General features: G+C 35.8%; 1 protein-coding gene and 1 pseudogene across 2 annotated transcripts in view; both read right to left on the reverse strand.

Moving 5' to 3' along the window:
* Positions 1–20,716, reverse strand: part of LOC145263212 (uncharacterized) — a 145,816-nt gene that overhangs the window by 69,449 nt on the left and 55,651 nt on the right. The window contains exon 1 of one of the 2 annotated variants that reach the window (XM_080120288.1): positions 15,407–15,560. The exons of the other annotated variant lie outside the window; for it this stretch is intronic. The gene's annotated coding sequence lies outside the window, so the exon portion shown is untranslated. Of the gene's footprint in view, positions 1–15,406; positions 15,561–20,716 lie in introns of those variants that run through there. 2 annotated transcript variants of the gene reach the window in all.
* Positions 18,679–18,899, reverse strand: LOC145263413 (U2 spliceosomal RNA; annotated as a pseudogene).

The raw sequence follows: 20,716 nt of genomic DNA on the forward strand, positions 1-20,716 counted from the left end.
CTCGAAGTCTGAAATCGTGAAAGCAACTAAGCAGCAAATATCACGTGACAGGTAGGAGAGGTCAAGAAATGTGACAGCAATAGAAAACGTGCAATAAATAACGATAGAAATAATTATAGACTTGACGAAATGGGATTCTCAAATAAAATCCGCATTAATGGAGCTGATACAAACACTTAAAATCTATTGCCTGCTATCTGTATGTAGCCGGCGTTATCCGGGAGTTTTTTGGCTTTTTTTTTTTTTTGCTTTCATTTTTAGCTTATGCAGCAATAACGCTATATATTACATATATAACTTGAAAAAAAAAAATACTTTTTATCCCGAGATACATGGCTAACCTGTCTTAGCAGATGAAGCTCCACCCGATTAAGAGGAGTAATTTATACGAAAAGAAAAAAATTAGCTTTGAAATAGCATGGCCAAAAGAGGTTTCCCCTCATTTCTTTTTATCTTATATATATATATATATATATATATAAGTGAAAGTGTCTGTCTGTGTACATTTCCCTACACAATAACTCTGTCAATTTTCAGTCTACAGACTCAAAATTTGATGTACAGGGTATTAAGATTTGGGAAAATCTTTGTAATCTGTTTTTAGCCAGAAATTTGGCTGCTAAGGAGTCAAAATTCAACGATTTGACCTTGGAGAACTTTACCAAACTCCTCGGCTAATTTTGGGTCCAAACACTTGAAATTTTAGATATGGATCTAACTTAAAAACTAGATTTGAGCCCAAAACATATGTTAATGGGTCATAATTGTGTGTGTGTGTGTGTGTGTGTGTGTACATTTCCCTACCAAATAACTGTCAATTTTCGGTCTAGAGACTTGAAATTTGATATACAAGGTATAATCTGTTTTCAGACAGAAATTTGCCTGTCAAGGGGTCAAAGTTCAATGATTTGACCTTTGAGAACTCTACCAAACTACTCTACTAATTTGGAGTCTAAACACTTGAAATTTTAGATGTAGGTTACTTGAACATGGATCAAACTTTTTAATTTTATTGGAGCCCCAAAAAAATAAATGTTAAGGGGTCAAAATTGGAGTCAAAGTTTTAAAAAATTATGACCTCTGCAGTCTCTACCAAATTACTTAGCCAATTTCTCGTCTAAGCATTTGAAATTTTACATAAAGTTTATTCAGAGATAGGACAAGCTTTTTAATCGGTTTGGGTCGAAAATTTGAGCTGCAAAGGGATTAAAGTTCAAAAGATTTGGCCTTTGTGGTGTCTAGCAAACTACTCAGCCAATTTTGGGTCTACACATTTGAAATTTATACATAACAGGTATTTATACATGCGGCAAGCATTTTAATCAGTTTTGGGGCGAAAATTTGGCTGCCAAAAGGTCAAAGTTGAAAGAGTTGACCTTTGTAGATTCTATAAAATTTCTCTGCTAATTTTGGGTTTAAAGACTTGAAATTATAGATGTAGGCAACTTGGACATGGGTAAAAGTTTGTATTTTGATTTGAGACCAAAATAGTAAATGTTGAGGTCAAAATTGGGGTCAAAGTTTAAAAAAAATTGACATCTACAAAATTACTCGGAAAAATTTTGGTCTAAACATTTGAAATCTTACATAAAGTGTATTCACATCTCTAGAGTGGATGAAATGCGGAATATTCAGTGTAGCTTAATCGCCATATATATTTTATAACTTACTAACTAGCTCTACCTACGTATTGAGCACTTTTGAAGTAAATACTTAAAGTTTACGCATAAATCTATACTTTCGTATATTAATCTTATGTGAGTAAATTAAGTAGTTTATTTATTTATATATATATATATATATATATATATATATATATATATATAAAGGAAGATGAAAACAACATCAGTATATTTATTTCTATATTTTGTTTTTTTAACTTTTTTAAATTTAGGCTAAATTAAAAAGTTTTACTAATATATAAATATATATATATATATATTAGTAAAACTGGTAATTAGTAAAAACCTGAAGAGAGTGCTCAATACTATTGCAGAGCAAATGTGTTTTATTTTTTTATTACTGTTTTATCTGTTTGGTTACATGTTTCGGATGTTGGACCATGTTTACGATCCAACCGCCTCGTCAGACCTTACAGAAATGGTTGTTAGTATTTGGAAGAAGTGTTTTAGAAGAAATACGAGAAAACAAAAAGGGGTAGGAGATAATAAGGGGGAGGGAGAAGGGTATCAACAATATTTCAGTTTTTAAGGTTTAAATACATTAGATTGTATTGTATGCGTGGGGGTAGCAGATTCAGGTAGGCGTGGGTGGAGATATATGGATATAGGGAGGGGAGGGGGAGAGAGGGTGGTAAAGAAAAAAGAGAGGGGGTAAGAAGAGGAGGGGGAGGAGTTTCAATTTTTAAATTTTGACTGCTTTTTGCCTGTTCAGTCAGGTATATGAAGTAGATGAGAGGGAGAGAGAGAAAGAGAGAGAGAAAGGGTTTTTGTAGGTGTCATGTCTTTGACAGGTAAAAGGTTCCATTTAAAATTTTCGTAAGTTGACTTGTTCATTTCAATTGACAATGAGTTGTTTTTAGCTAGTTAAGGATTAATACATACGCTAACACACGCGACAACACGCATACATACATACACCTACATCTGTACACTTCTATACATCCATATACAGACACATACGCATGTATATAAGCAATGTATATGCAGGCATACCTGCATCTATATGCAGACATACACACACATGCACACAACTGCTATACACATATACATATATATACACACATACACACACGCCTACATATATATATATATATACGTGGAGATATAGATCTCCAGTAAGAAGTAGATGTACATATATACACACACATGTACCCATATACACAATTACATAAATAAATGTATATCTGCATATTTATAAAAATATAAACATGCAGATATACATAGACACACATACATTATATATATATATATATATATATATATATATATATATACACATAAAGATAAGTGTATGTTTATACCAAGTAAATAAAGTAAAGTTAGGATAAATAAATAAGTAAATACATGGGTGTAGTTAATAATGCGAGGTTAGGTAGACGCATCGTTAATTTCACGTATATATGGGGTGGGTTCCTAACATGGTGCCTTGGGCAGTTGTTATGTTTAACCTTATTTTCAGTGTTAAATTTATTGTGGATACAGGCATATACATACATACAAACACATACATGCATATAAACTCAGATATAGCTATACCTGTATACATAGGTTCAGCTATGCATACCCATAGTAATAAAAAATAAAACATATATATATATATTTTAGTCACTATCCATTTTCCTTTTCTCCTCAGTCTTCCTTTCATGATTGCCTTAATAAAGTTTTGTACCCCCAAGAAAATCATGAAATATATATATATATATATATATATATATATATATATATATATATATATATCTATATATATACTTTACTGTTTGAAAATATTAACCTGGAAGTGTAAAGCGTTGAAATTTAGTGATGTCAACCATTATGCCATAGAGGATAGCGAAATGACTGGCTGTAGGCCAGTTAAGCTTTCAGCTTTCTGCCGTATTTGCTCCCCCATGATGTTGGGGAAAATCAGCCCCCCCCCCAAAAGGGGGAGTTCTGGCAGTGCTAATATGAAGGGATTCCCCCCACATTGATCAAGGCTAACTGCCCTTAAGATGTCCCGGGCAGGAGGGCAAGGTGATCGGCTTTGCTTTGATCAGTTTCACTTTATTTGTACGAAAAAGACAAACAAACCAGGGATTTTTTAAAAGTCGATCAAAATAAAGATAGAGACGATGTCCATTTTTGAATTGGAGACATAGTTGGAGTATAATAAGGAAACTTCTCCATAAATGTAACGGACGCGAGAAGCCCCGCGAAAAAGACTTTCATGGACTTACACAAATGCACGCACCCATTTTGCCTTTTATATAATAGACTAGCAGGGGTACCCGGCGTTGCCGAGCTGTTTAGAGGTATGTGTACCCGAGCGGCAGGGGGGGGGGGATAAATCAAAACACAAGAATAAGCGACGTAATAACTGTGTAAATATTATATAAAAAGAAACAATGTTAAAACTTCTTAAAAAAATCGTTGCCCAGTTGTTTGAGTTGGGGGGGGGGTAAAAAAAAAGTTTGGGTAGGTAGGTAGGATCGAACCCGAAGCCTTGAGGCAAAGTTGGAAAAAAAAGTGTGAAAAAAGTAAGTGACACGTTAACCGCTCGGCCAGCAAGAAAGAGTAACTGAAACAGGTTTGAACTTATTTAAGCATTAAAATTTGACAGGTGTCTGCACTTAATAACTTAATGAGGTCAATATTAGTAGCGGAGTTAATCGACTGTGACTACCGGGTCGTGTAAAGTCTCAAAGGCTGCCTGTGAATGCTAAGCCAAGGAATTTGAAGGAAGAATTGTCAAGTAGGATGTTATTATTCATGCCTATCAATGGTTGAGTATGCTTCTTGTAATTGTTAAAGGAAAGCAGTGTAGTCTTAGTAGCATTAAATGCTACAATCCATTTACGACCCTATTGCACTACAGACTGGAGGTGGTTTTCTAAAATTTCCATAGATATGTCTTCATTCACTTTTATCTCATACCTATTATAGCGTTTTATCATCGGCAAATATATCCATCTCAGACACAATGTTATCAGGGAGGTCCTTTATAAATATCAGGAATAATAGCGGTTCAAAGATCAACCCTGATCCTAAACCCTAACCCTAATCCAAAACCCTAACCCAAACCCTAATCCTAAACATAGCACAAACCCTAATCCTAACTAACCCAAAACCGTAATCCTAAACCCCTAATCCCAACCACAAATAGTTCTTATCCTACAACATAACACAGAACCCTAATCCTAAACTTTAACCCAAAATCATAATCCTTAATCCTAATTGAAAACCATAATCTTAAACCCTAACCTTAACTCAAAACCCTAACCCAAAATCCTAAACCCTTACTCAAAATCCTAATCCAAAACCTAACTCAAAATCCTAATCCCAACCCCAAATCCTAAAATCTAACCCCAAGTCCTAATCCTAAAACCTAACACAGAACACTAATCCTAAACTTGGACCCAAAATCCTAATCCTTAACCCTAATTGAGAACCGTAATCTTAACCTCTAAACCCTAATCCCGGCTGTCTTTTTACATTTACTTTTGTTCGTATTTTCCTAAGTTTGTTTATATCTACCAATCTTTGTGTCTAATCTTCCATAGGTAATTGCACCCACCGAATATAGGTAATTGCAATAAACGATCATAAAACAAAAGAAAAAAAGTTGACAACTTCCTTTGATGATTTCACCGTTATTTGAAACATTGTTCTAGAAATAGAAACATGACCAATGAGTACAAAGGAAATATATTTAATTATCATCAATTGGATGTGAATTATAATACTCGCCCCACCCTCGTTTGTGAGGGTGGGGCACCATGCTAACCTATTAGTAAATATGATGACATACAGTTGTGGCTTTTAATGCAATTATAAGCATGACGAGAATAGGTTCGGTGGTTGGTGAAGGAAAATCAGGGGAGAAAAACTGGGGGGGGGGGGAGTAAGAATAAGAAGATGAAAAAGAAGGCAAGAGGAGAAAGAAAGAAAAGGTGAGAGTGAGGGGGAAAGAGAAAGACAAAAAAGATGAGAGAAAGAGACAGAGAGGGAGAAAGAGACAGAGAGGGAGAATAAAGAAAAAGGGAGGAAAGGAGAGATAGAAAAGCAGAAAGGGTGAAAAAGGGAGAGTGAAATGAGAGAGAGGAGAGACAAAAAAAAAAAGATAAAAATGAGACAATGGTTATTTGGTTGTTTTCTTTTACGGCATATCAACCCTTTTTCGGGTTATTTAATGCCAAATCCAGTTATTTATGAAATAATTTCATGCTTTGAATTTTCATTTTGAATTTACATTTTTTTTTTTAAATTTACATTTTTTTTTTTTTGAATTTACATTTTTATTTTTGAATTTACATTTTTTTTTTTAATTTACATTTTTTTTTTTTTTTTAATTTACATTTTTTTTTTTTTTTTAATTTACATTTTCAAATATTAATTCATGGTGTTTAGTTTGGGTGTTTTGTTTTACGGCATATCAACCCTTTTTTATGTTATTCAATACTGAATTCAGTTATTTTAGAAAAAGTTTTCTAATGCGTCTAGTTGTTTATATTTTCAAATATTTATTTATGGGTTTGTTTGGTTGTTTTTTAGAGAAAACTTTTTTTTTTTTTGCATTGCAGAACATGATTGAGTTTTGCAAAGCTAAAGGAAAAAAAACAATAACATCAATGTTTGGTGCATTTTAAGACAGAAAACAAGTACCTTCAGATAGCCTGATCTGCTAGCACGAGAAAGAGAAAGAGAGAGAGAAAGAGAAAAAAATAGAGAGAGAAAAAGAGAAAATATGAGAGAGAGGAAAAAGGGAGAAAAAAATGAGAGAAAGAAAAAAAGACAAAAAAGAGAAAAAACAATACTGGTAAAAAAAAAAAAAGAAGGAAAAATAAAGTAAAATGGAAGAAAAAGAAAAAAGACAACTTCCGGTGACGTCATGGCCCTCGGCACTTTTCGCTCGCTCATTTACCAACATTAAAAGAGAGAGAGAGAGAGAGAGAGAGAGAGAGAGAGAGAGAGAGAGAGAGAGAGAGAGAGAGAAACGGAAACATTTGCCACCTCCTTTGTTCCAGTTTTTTTGATGGAAACAAATATTTTGGAAATTAAAACAAGAATTTATATGCTAGCAGAAAAAAAAACATTTTTTTAAAATCATTAATTTTTTTAATGCCAAATAGGAAAGAGTGTATGTTACAAAGTATGAAACCACAATCTAATATGTGTATATTTATATATTATATAGTACATATATATATATTATATAATACACATATATTATATAATACATGGTTATATAATATATATAGTTATATAATATATATAGTTATATAATACATATAGTTATATAATACATATAGTTATATAATACATATATCATATAAATATATAGTTATATAATATATAGAGTTATATAATATATATAGTTATATAATATATAATAGATAAAGTGATAATAAACTTGAGCAAATTGGACTCAAATAAAGACCTGGCCAGAGATAGGTTAATTTTGAAGTTAAGTTTCAAAAACCGCCCAATACATGCCAGCATGTAAAATGTACGTTAAACCGAATATGAAGAGGAAAGAATGGATGAGATTGCTTTGGGTTAGTAGACGTAGAACAGTTGTAGTAGCAGGGTCAGTTGACAGGGGAAGGTCAAGGAAAACAAAGATGGCAGAAAGTGATAAAGATGGATATGAGAGAAAGAAGGATAAATAAAGACCTGGCCAAAGATAGGTTCGTTTATTGATGATGTAAGAATGAATAAGAATTCTTGGGTGAGCAGATATAGAACGGTTGAGGTAGCAAGGTCAGTTGACAGGGGAAGGCCAAGAAAAATATAGGAGAAAGTGATAAGGATGTGCTTGAGAGAAAGAAGGATAGATAAAGACCTGGTCAGAGGCAGATTAATTTGAAAGTAAATTTATGAAAACGGTTAAACACATGCCAACATGTAAAACATGCGACAGTTTTGCACGTTTTTATGCAGTCCTTTGTATTATTGTGGTCTTCGGCAAGATCTTTCAAGCTGCACGGGTTGGATAGTAGAAGTTAGGGTTGACAGGTTTGCATCATATGGTCCTCCTCTCCACATTCACAGATGGTGGGATCAGTTTTGTAGATCCTCTTACAATATTTTTGAAGTATAATGGGGGTAGTTATTTAATTGCCGCCCACATCAGCATTATTTGGCACAAGGCCTGGAAAGTGGGAACCCCGCAGGCTCCCCTAAAGGAGGGGCACTCCTGCAATTTTAAAAATTGCCTGAGTAACCCCATCGGCATTCCCCGGTCGGGGCGCCTCAGGCAGCATGCAATAAACTTGCCCCACCAGAAAGCCCGGTGGCAAGGCCTGGGAGGGTGGACCTCCTAAGTATTACCTAGGCGGTGTACCTCAGTCCAACAGGTGCTGGACCGGTTCCCGGCCCCTCACCTGTTGGGCTGAGTGTCAAGTGACGAATCCTTGACTTGTACTACCCTGTCTCTCTGCAGCCGAGGCTGCTAGGAGACATCCCATCATAAAGGAATTATAATGGGGTATGAAACCAGAATTGCTCCATAAAAATTAAACCTTTTCTGTAGCAATTCTGCATATGTTTTCTGTCTCGACACGTAGAGAGAGAGACGCAAACAGAGAGAGATAGAAAGAAAAACGTTAACTTTTTCACCCCAAAATCGACAATTTTCGACAGGGGGGGGCGGTCAACAACCCATGTGTCAGATGATGTCATGACCTGATTTACTTTAAATAGTTGAAAAACCGAACAAATTTCAGATGCGTCAGTATAGCCCAGGTAGTTAAGGCCTTGGTTCATTATCTAAACGTTTTGGGTTCGAATCATGGTGTGAGATGTTTTTTTTTTTTTTTAGATTTTTTAAATTTAAATATTGAACCCTGTATTATTTAAGCCATTTTTCACATAACGTTCGTTTTCCTGTTTTTTTTTTTTTTTTTACTTCACTTATTCTTAACGACACCCAAAAACACCCGGGTACCCACCGATTTTTTAAATTTTAATATCGAAACAGGCTTATTTAAGCCATTTTTCACGTGTTCGTTTTCTGTTTTCATCGTTCGTTTGCCTTACTTTAGTTTTTTTTGTGTTTGTTTTTGATGTTTTGATTACCCACCTCCCGCTTAATTAAAACGTTGTTTTCTTTTCTTACTTCGCTTATAACAATGCTTAGATCGTCATCGTCGTCGTCGTAACGCTCGACGACTTTCAAACATCTTTCACTTATTCGCTTATAACAATGCTTCATTCTGGCTGGCCGATTTTATTTTCAAACTTCGCCTCAGGGCGTCGGCTTCGATCTTACCCCCCCCCCCGGTTTCTTTTTTATTTAACACCACACACACACCTACAAACACCTGGGCAATGCCGGGTACCCCTCACTAATACTTTCATAAACCAGAGTCCATTTTCTGTAGGCTGTTTTTGAACCCAGTCAACGACAGATACTTTTGCTAGTATATATATATATACATGATAGCAGCAACTCGTTCTCGAGTATTGACATTACTCAATATATCTCTGGCTCAAATGACGCAAACATGAACGCAACTAGCAGCACATGCCAGACGGTCACTTCTATGAACTTTCTATACTCCTGCACATTCACTGATGACCGGGTACAAGCTGTGGAAACCGAAACACCTACCAGGTCAGATCCTGGAAGTTCCAGAGCCTTTATTGCAATTCACGCCCATATCTGCATCAGTCCTCATTGAATGCCCGTTTGCCATTTTAGGCTAAAGCCAGCCTTTTTATTATCGAGATACACACTGATGGTAAAATGTGTATTCCATTGCATATCAAGTAATGCCTGTGCTTGAAGCTTTTTATAGTGAGGAAAGACTTTGCACTGAGACAATCCCACTCTCTGAACAACTGCCACATTGAACCATAAAGAAGAGCAAGTCAACATCATTGGAAGCAGCAGTCGCCGCAAATTTTATATCAGGGTTTTCCTTCTCCTAGAGAGGTTGGCTTCACCACGGCTTACGGGAGCCCTCTCCACCCACTATACCAATTGATACATGACTGGGACTTATTCCACACGCATGTATGCCGTAGCTGAGAGGGCCTAAGCTCTTCTGGAGGTTTGTAATGTGCATCAAGGAGACAAGCGCCTGCGTGTTTGTGTGTTGTGTGGGTGCGTAAGAGAAACGGACGAAAAGGAAAGACTTACCTCGGGGCCGGCTTGGCGTCGCCGACCGAAAATAGAGAAAGAAAGATCAAGATGGCGGCCGCCGTCTTTTGTACAGGATGATATCTCGCAAAGTCGCATTAATTCTTGCAATATGCAAATTTAGCCGCCCTGCAACAGCCATAAAAGCGGGTGATTGAAAGACATTGGGAGAGCGATGATTGACTTGGTCGGGAATCGTGTTGCTGTTGCTTCTCGTGCCGTGTGGGTGTGAGCATATCTTACCTTTGTTGGGACCGGTCTGAGTAACCGATTGTTGGGTCCGTTCTGAGTAACCATTCGCGTCCGTCTAGGTACCTTGCTAGTTGGATTCTATGCAGAACCGGTGTTTACTGGTTATTGAATTGCTTTACGTTGCTGCAACATTATACATCTACAGAGGGCGCAGTACTTTTAAAGGATTTTCCTTATACATCTACAGAGGGCGCAGTAATTTTAAAGGACTTTCCTTACACATTTTCTACAAGGCTTCTGTCAGGGTTACCTCACCCTTAGCCTTTGGTTAAAAGAACCTTGGCCCACAAGGCAGTGAAGGTCCAGTTATACGGCGCAGGACACTCGCCGTTCATCAGAGCCCCGTCTGCATGGCAGTGGTCACGACAGGCACGTGGGGTTGATTTGTCTAGGAGGAGTACAGAATGACGCAAAGACATCTGTGTGCTTTTAACACACATCCATACCAGACCTTAATTTTTCCCGCTTTTTTCATCACAAGAAACAAAAACACAAGCTATTTTACTGACTATAAAAGCAAACAATTGTTTTAGCCATACTTATATAACTTGGAGAGTTAGAAGAAGGGAGTAAATTCAATTCTATAAGAGGAGACTTATCGGGATAATATAAAGCTCAACAAATTTCAATGGATAGGAGACAACGGTAGTGGAAAATGAACTCACAAAAAAAAAAAAATGCTGTTGCTATCATGGTTACCTTTGTTGATAAAAATCTTTTAGCGTAAACCCCCTGCATAGATACTATACAAATAGAACCACAACCCAACCACCGCTATACCTCTCCTTGAGTCTTAAAACACAAACTACCTACATTATTTAAAACTATGATAGAAACCCTATACACCTTTTTACATTACACTTTATATAGTACGCTCCTCCTTTATCTTAGAAGTTCCCACAACATCAATAATCTTATTGTCTCCTATATATTTATATCTATATATCTATGAAAGTGAACGTGTCTGTGTACATTTCCCTATGCAATAACTCTGTCAATTTTTAGTCTATAGACTCGAAATTTGATATACAGGGTACTGAGATTCGGGAAAATAGATATGATCGATTTTCGGACAGAAATTTGGCTGCTAAGGGGCCCAAGTTCAACGATTTGACCTTTCAGAACTCTACCAAACTCCTCCGACAATTTTGGGTCTAAACACTTGAAATTTTAGATATAGGTTCCATGGATCTAACTTAACTTGATTTGAGCCCAAAACAATAGATGTTATGGGGTCATAATAGGGGTCAAATTAAAAAAATTGACCGTTTTTTTTTTGTTTTTTTTTTGCTCAGCATACACCTCCAAACACCCGGGCAATGCTGGGCACCCATGCTAGTATATATATATATATATACACACACACAAGTAGGCCACCCGGCATTGCCCAATCGTAAAATATGCTTAAACATGATATTATTTTGATTATATTTATTATTATATTGAACCCAATATATAGTAATGATTTAAAAAGTTAAAAAAATATTTTAAAAAAAATGACTTGCACGCCACTACCGAGAATTGAACCTAAAACGTTTAGCTTACGATTTACTTTTTCCTTTGACATTAATGCCTGAGCTATGAAGACATGTTTCCTGTTCAAAACATGAGCCAATAGCTATTACGTTATGCATGCATATTTTTAATGCCGTCGTTCAACCTTTTTTTAATATTCACACTTTTGCACCGATTTTCCCCGGCTAAAACCCAAATATAAAATTTTGCATGGGTTCGTATATCCTATATATTAAGTTTCATATCTGTAGACCAAAAGCTGACAGAGGAGTTTGGTAGGCAAAATATTTTAAACAAATATATATACACATAAGAAAGAGGTTTGTGTTTATTATAACCTTTTCACGCAAATATTATGCAAGTCTAAATCATGTGGAATATCTGCATGAATATAATTATGCGTAATAGTTAACTAAAGATGATCCATTCTATGAGAAAACCGAAAAAAAAAAAAAAAAAACTAATAGAAAATTAATTAAAATTTATGCTTAAAAGAATATGCAAATATGCTTGATGTTTTGCAGTTGAATGCAATTCTACGGCCCATATATAACAAAGTTGTATTTTCTTTTTAAATACAAAAGGAGTTTTTAATACAAGTATCAATACACACAAAAACAAATTTATAGCAGTAGATATCATTAGTAGTGTTCGAATATATAGTTAAGTGCCAGTTTTAGTCATTTACATAGATACATTGAGAGCATTGCCAAGGCTGCTGCAAGGAAGGTTGGCTCCCTCTACCGTGCTAGAAAACTACTTACGCCTGACAGTATCCTATACCTCTATAAGGCAACCATTCGCCCATGTATGGAGTACTGTTGTCACATCTGGGCTGGTGCATATGCTGCTTGTCTCTCGCTCCTGGACAGGGTTCAAAAAAGAGTCGCAAACCTGATAGGTCCTGAACTGTCATCTAGGCTTCAGCTTCTGTCCCATCGACGAGATGTTGCATCCCTCTGCCTGTTCTACAAATACTTTAATGGTGAATGCTCTGACGAACTGCAAACACTTGTACCTCCCGACGTAACTACCCCCGACAAACCCGACAAGCTACTAAGTCTCATCCCTTTACAGTAGAGATCCCTAGGTGCAAGAAAGCCTTTTACTCCAATAGTTTCTTCCCCAGAACTGCGGGGTCTTTGGAACTCTCTTCTGGGATTCTGCTTTCCCAACTGCAATGATATGCAGAAGTTCAAGTGTAATGTTAACAAACATCTTTCTACTCATCTCCCTTCATAATGACCCTGCTAATCAAGTCCCTGATAGTAGCCCCCTGCTTCAAAGTGGCACTGTGCCTTGTTTGGGGTGAAAATTGAATTTAAAAAAAAAAAAAAAGAACTGAAAATTGAATAAAAAAAAAAGAACTGAAAATTGAATAAAAGAAAAAGAACTGAAAATTGAATAAAAAAAAAAGAACTGAAAATTGAATTAAAAAAAAGAACTGAAAATTGAATAAAAAAAGAACTGAAAATTGAATAAAAAAAAGAACTGAAAATTGAATAAAAAAAAGAACTGAAAATTGAATAAAAAAAAGAACTGAAAATTGAATAATAAAAAAAAGAACTGCTTTAAAAGCTTCACCACGCACTCATTTCGACAAAATCGTAAATTATTACAGTTTATAGATCACCTTCTCAGCTATATTGTGAAACAACAAATTAAATTACTGAAGTAAAACAAAAGTTATGAATTTAATGGTGTTCAAAATCGTAAAAATTCGTAAGGAGGTGAGCCGTGAGCGACGTTTTTCTATGACTGGTTTCCATAACAACCACGTCGCTTCAGCGACTAGTGTTGCTACTAATTCACTGCTGTCGGGAAAAGAGAAGTAACAAGTGAAACAGAGAGAATGAAAGGGAGATAATTGGGGGGTATTTTAAGCAGACGAGAACCACACATTGTTATTACATATGTGTATGTTATATTTATGGGGGCAAAAAAAAAAAAAATAAGACTGAAATTAAACAAAGAACAAGTGAATTTATTGGAAGCCTGGAAAAATCATGGATTACATTAGAAAAATGCGAGCATGAAAAGTAATATGGTTAAGCTTAAACATAGAAAAGTAAAAGACTATTGTTAAAACTGGAAAAGAAAAGGACAAGATATTCTAGTAAAAAATATAAATTTATACCTTCAAATATTGCAGCATTTAAAATTGATTATATAATGTTATAAATTGAATTTTTCAAAAATTCTTAATGCTGCAATATTTTAAATTATAAATTTATTATATTTTTTACTACAATATCTTGTCCGTTTCTTTGCAAGTTTTAACAACTAGCCCTTTACTTTTCCATGTTTAAGCTTAACCATATTACTTTTCATGCTCGCATTTTTCTATTGTAATTACATATGAATAAATAGCAAAGTTCCCATTTAGATAGCTGAATAGTGCAATTCTAGAGCTTTGAATAATTTTAAAGATAACGCGTTAATAGGGATAGACACATGTATTTATTCATACCGGAAGTAAAAAAAAAGCGTGTATTAGATGGAAACGAACATACTACAAACTACTAATAAATTCGAGTGATTACTGCATTGCAAGGCAAGTATATTCAAAAATACAGATAAAGCCCGCTTGAAGCTTCATATATATGTTGGAGATAAACAAAACAAAACATAAACGAATAACTGCTGTACTTCTGTAACTGCGTAGACAGAAAATACGTCTTAACTGGTTCAACCAGTTTTGCTAAAATTCAGTCACCATCAGCTTTTGTAGAATTACAAAATATTTAAAACTTTTTCTTTGTTGTTTGTATTTAAAAAAAAAAACAAAAAAAAACGGTATTTTTTTTAGATTAGGTCCACCCACCTCCACAATTTTCTTTTAAATGACACCTTCAATAGGTTTTCGACTATGCTGAATACGAAAATCGCATTGAAATTTTGCAGAAATAATTAGTTATCGAGATATAAAAAGTTGTATTATGCATTGTATTCTTTGGCGGCCATCTTTTTTACGCGCGTGTAGTGTCGGTCATAGATTACTAGATTTGTTTATATCGCGTGCCTGCGCGTAAAAAATATGGCCGCCAAAAAATACAATGCATAATACAACTTTTTATATCTCGATAACTACACTACTTATTTCAGGTTTGTATTACTGTAGTGTACACAGATTCGAAAAAGTTGTCAAAAAAACAAATATATAACAAATAATAAAATGTTATCAAAGGCAAGATAAGTTACTTTTCTACCAAATTGGATATATTTTCGTGTTTTTATTCAATGTAACAGGTTTATTCAGCTCGAAAAACATGCAGTGTTTACCGAGGTATTGGAAAATTCAAAATGGCGCCCGACTCTCTCTTTAACACGGTAAGTTTGGGAAAAAGTCTTATAAATAATAAACTAGACAAAATACTATTAAAAATCCACCGAATATATATCAACTTATGTCACGGTAACATATATTGAGCGAATTTCTAACAGTATTTTGTCTAGTTTATTATTTATAACACCTTTTCCCGAACTTACCGTGTTAAAGAGAGAGTCGGGCGCCATTTTGAATTTTCCAATACATCGGTAAACACTGTATATGCTTTTCGAGTTGAATGTTACATTGAATAAAAACACGAAAATTATATCCAGTTTGGTAGAAAAGTAACTTAACTTACCTCTGATAACATATATTTGTTATATATTTGTTTTTTGACAACTTTTTCGAATCTATGTGTACAGTAATACAAACCCGAAAATTGTGGAGGTGGACCTAATCTGAAAATTTACCAAAAAACAAACAAAAAAAAAAAAAAAAAAAAACGTTTGTGTTGAAAAACCAGTCACCGCAAAAAAAAAAAAAAAAAAAAAAATGTATTATACTTACGCTAAATCATTAATTAGAAAATGTCGGTTTTCTCCGACAAAGATCCGAAAACAAGTTGAAAACTAGTTTTCGGATCTTTGTCGTCTAAACATCTACAATCTGCACAGTAGAATTTTGTCGTCCGAGTGACAAAAACAAACAAAAAAAAAAAAAATGCACGAGTTTTAATATCGCGCGCTTTGCGATCAACGGTGTCAGATTAGTCACGTGACTACCTTTCGACGTGTTTTAACGACATCACAGATCTACATCTTCCTCACCCCACCAGAACACTGTATTCGGTCAACATCTCTCTCTATTCCTATCTCTTTTTACTATTATATAAAAGTTATATAAACGGTTGGCCTTCGGGACAAGATCAAAGTGTAGTATCTGTCCGGCAGATACTGCACTTAAGATAATTTGTACCAGTCAATGGAGGGGAAACCCTCTATACTGGGACAATTATTATTTTTGGTAACCAGAGTGACCCCTTTTAGGGGAGCTGGTTTTTACCTCACATTAAAAACGGCCTTGTGCCTAATTTGCTCAGTGGGGGAGCAAATAAATACCATCTGTTCTTCAGATGCTGCAGTGCTGCACTTCTATTTCTTGTTCTCTTTCGGTGGAGGAGAAATCCTTCACGACTGAGACAATTTTTATTTTTGTACCTTTTCTCCACGTTAAAAAACGACCCTAGTGTCTAACTCTGTCCCGTGGGGAGGCATTGTAAATAGGTACTATTATATAAAAGTTACTTTGTGTGTGTGTGTGTGTGTGTGTGTGTGTGTGAGTTCCTTCCTGTAAGAGAAATTGAATTCCTCTGCCCCAAAACAAAATAATAATGAAAACACACACACACACACACACACACACACACACACACACACACACACACACACAATGACACCTTCTCGTTTAAAATGCGCCGCATTTATTTTTCAACAAAATAACAAGATGAACAAGCAAAGATCCGATCGGTAAGAGTTCTTGTGAAATCATTATGATTTGAATATTCAAATTAGGTGAAAGTCTTTTGTGGAATTATTAAGATTAAAGGGTCATGTTAAGAGAAAGTCCTTCGTTAAAATAATAAAATTGGAAGGTGAAAGTCTTTTGTGAAAATAATGTCCTTATTTCAAGGGTTTTTTTTTTCGCCTTATTGGAAAGTCCCATGAGGAAAGTAGTCCGTTGTTAGTAATTCTTATAGAAAATGTACGGAATGTGTTCCTGTGTGCGTAAGTGTTTTTTTTTGTTTGTTTGTTTGTTTGTTTTTTTGGGGGTGGGGATGCCCGCGTGGCATGTGCGATTATGGTTTCGACAGATTTGAAAACGACGATGATGAGATGAAAACAAGGGACATGTTCTCGTGTCGAGTTGGAGCGAAAAGAAAGAGGGAAAGAATGTTTGTTGCGTTTAAATACTTTTTGAATCGGCTTCCAGCACGAGATTGCTGCTGCTGATATTTGGTTTGGGAAAGCGTTAAAAAAAAAGTCTTCTAAAATTTCTTATTGGTCGATATTGTCACGTGGTATTGTTTTCGCCTACGTCCGCCAGAAATATGTCCATTTTACTTTTGTTGTTGTGAGAAAAGCGTGTGGGCGTATTTGAAATTATGTCGCTTTTTTTTTTTGTTTTTTTTACAAGGTGATCACCACTTATCAAGACCCGGAAGCCACTCAGGGATAAGAGTTATTGCATGTACAGTACGTTAGTGTGGGGGTTTAATAAAACTGTCTACTTAAAGGGGCGGTTCATCAGGAATTTGTTTACGTTGGACTTGAAAACATCCAGGTTGTAGTCAGGTGGGAAGCAAGCAGACGGAACAGAGTTCCACAGGCGTGCAGTTCTAAGAAAGAAGCTTTGTTCATGGAATCTATGTTTTCATTTAGGCACAGATAAAGAGTGGGGAAAATTTTTGACAGTGGTTTCAGCTAGACGAGTGGTTTTCGTAAAAGATTTGCGAGGGGAGACTAGAGATTGGAGCTCAGACGAGCACCTGCCATGGAAATAACGATAAAACAAGCATAGGCTCGCAACGTCTCTTCTATGGGAGAGAGGTTGCATGGAAGAGAAAAGGGCATCCCCCACTAAGCCACAAAGTCTATTTTGTACTCTGTCAAGGCAGGATAGGCTGTTTTTAGCAGCTCCTGCCCAGATATAGCAGCAGTATTCCATCCTTGGACGTACTTGGCTTTTATATAGATAGAGAATTGCATCAGTAGTGAGATATCTTCTTGAGCAGTAGAAGGATCCCACCATCTTTCCAGCGACCTTGGCAACGGACTTGATGTACGTGTTCCATTTCAGATCAGGAGTAAAGGTCAAGCCCAGAAGCTTGTCAAAACATGGGGCTTCTCCTAGACGAGAGCCATCCATTTCAATTGATGCTAGATGGGGATCAGAGCGTTGATGATGTAGAGATAGGAGTTTGGTTTTAGATGCATTAAAGGTAACCAGCCACCTCTTCCCCCACTGAGCCACGGGCTCGAGATCAGAAGAAGAACCTTTTATTGAGCAAATGCGCGGGGAAATTAAAATCAATGAACTTTTGTTTATTTGCGCGCGAGCGTTTGTGTGTGTGTGTGTGTGAGTGAATGAGTGACAGCACATTCCTCATAGATTCCGAAACGGTTGAGCCTATCTTTTTACAAATATTCACACAAAGGTAATTTATATATCTGGCAGTGTTCTTAGATGTTTTGTACAGAATTTCATTTGATAAGTACCGAAAATCGAAAAAAAATCCGATCTTAAAAATAGTCTTTCTTTTATAAATAAAAAAATTATTTTTATAGGGGAATATTTTACGTTACACCGGTGTAATCTTGGACAGTGTAACGTAAAATATTCCTTTGTAAAGATTTTTCGTTTTTATCTATAAGAAAAGAAAGATTATTTTAAAGATCATCTAGCCCAAATATTAGCTGACGTGATATTGTAAACAAACACAGACGGAATTTGATGAATGACATTATCATAATTTTTTTTTGGGGGGGGGGGGGGTAAGGAGAATTAGTACACCGGGCAAATTATTTCTTGTAATATATAATATTCAGTAGAGGATTGATTGTATTATAATACATGCGCAAATCAGCATAATTTCCAACTAGTCCAAAATACTTTTTTTACTCACATAGGTGCTTCTGCATTATAATAACGAAAAAAAAAAAATTGAATTTCAAGTAAAACAAATGGTACATACGTAATTGTCATGTTCTACGGGCGGACAGTTCTGGGAAAGAAGCTTTGTTCATGGAATCTGCATTTAGATTTAGGCGTAGACAGAGAGTGGTGGAAATCGTATATAATGGTTGTACCTATTTACAATGCCTCCCCACGGGACAGAGTTAGACACCAGGGTCGTTTTTTAACGTGGAGAAAAAGTACAAAAATAAAAATTGTCTTAGTCGTGAAGGATTTCTCCTCCACCGAAAGAGAACAAGAAATGGAAGCGCAGCATCTGAAGAACAGATACTACACTTTGATCTTGACCAAAAGGCCAAGATGAGACTATATAATGGTTGTAGCTAGTCGAGTATTTTTTTTATGAAAGTTTGGAAAGATTGGAGTTCAGTCGAGCACTTGCCATGAAAATAACAATAGAGCAGTGTCAGGCTTGCAATGTCTCTTCTATGAAAAAAGGTTGCAGGGAAGAGAAAAGGGCATCATCTACTGGGTCTTGAAGCTGGTTTTGAACTCTATCAAGGCTGGATAGGAAGCGCCGAGCAGCTTGTGCCCAAATGTGGCCACAGTACTCCATTTTATAGAATACCTGGCTCTTATACAGATAGAGCATTGCATCAGCAGTGATATACCTACAGGACTGATAGAGTGAGCCAACCATTTTTCCAGCGATATTGGCAACAGATTTGATGTATGTGTTCGATTTCTGTTCAGGAGTGAAGGTTAGTCTTAGAAGCTTGTTAAGAGATGGTGCTTCCAAAAGGAGAAGTCCATTCATTTCAATTGGGGCGTGATGGGGGTCAGAGCATTTATGATGAAAAGAGAGAAGATTGGGTTTTCAATGCATTAAAATTAACCAGCCACCTTTTTCCCCAGTGCACTACGTTCTCAAGATCAGAAGAGAGAGAATCAGAAAGATGATGGTCACTGCTGGCCTCTAAATCTACCATCAAACCATGTATGGAGCACCGTTGTTATATGTCAACTAGTGAATCCATCCCATACAAAACGTATCTCCAATCTGATTAGCCCCATCCTTCTTCTTCTCTGCAACCTTTTTGCTAACCTCGATCTATTTTATAAATATTATTTTGACGGGAGGGGACGGTGGTCAATGTGTTAACTACATAGATTGACGACCTGGGTATTCCAAGTTCGAATCTAGCTCATTCCACAAAAATCACTTTCACTGAGGATGTTGGCAACCTTCACATGGTTCGTCTTATAATCTCTGACGTTTTTCTAGAAATAATTCTGCCTAGAAAAATATCGGTGAAACCAATGTCTAGAATAGAATCTTCATTCATACGATGACAATTTTGACTATTATGGTATGTGTTCTTAAGAATTGCCGGATTTATTCCCTGCTTCCTTTGTTTCAGCTCGTTTGACCTGTTGGTCTAGTGGTCTTCATCAATTCCATTGTTTTGATACCTCATTGTGAAACTTCTTCTTATTTCAATAGTTTCACCCAAAAAACTTGTGGACCTCTTTTTCTGCTGACCGTTTCCTTCCTACCTATATCCTTGGACTTTTTAACACTAAGGCCAATAGCTATTTTTTGTCTCTGTTGTAATCTTTTTTTGTTCTGATTAACACTTTTATATGAAAAGGTTTCATGCCTTGTCTGGAACAATTCTCATAATATATCTATCTATCCATCTATCTATCTATCTATCTATCTATCTATCTATCTATCTATCTATAAAAGTGAAATTGTGTGTGTGTGTGTGTGTGTGTGTGTGCATTTCCCTACCAAACTACTCTGTCAATTTTCGATCTACAGACTCGAGATTTGACATAAGGGGTATTGAGATTTGGGGAAATCTTTTTAATCAGTTTTCGGACAGAAATTTGGTTGTCAAGGGGTCAAAGCTCAACGATTTGACCTTTGAAAACTCTGCCAAACTCCTCCGCCAATTTTGGGTCTAAACACTTGAAATTTTAGATGTAGGTTACTTCGATATGGATCAAACTTTTCAATTTGATTTGAGCCCAAAAACAGTAAATGTTAGGGGGGGTCAAAATTGGGATCAAAGTTTAAAAAAATTGACCTCTGCTGCGGTCTCTATCAAATACTCAGCCAATTTTTGGTCTAAATATTTGAAATTTTACATAAAGTGTATTCAGACATAGCGCAAGTTT

This window comes from Euprymna scolopes, chromosome 38 (genome assembly GCF_053919585.1).
Source record: "Euprymna scolopes isolate OS-2025 chromosome 38, ASM5391958v1, whole genome shotgun sequence".
In the NCBI taxonomy this organism is placed as follows: Eukaryota; Metazoa; Mollusca; class Cephalopoda; order Sepiida; family Sepiolidae; genus Euprymna; species Euprymna scolopes.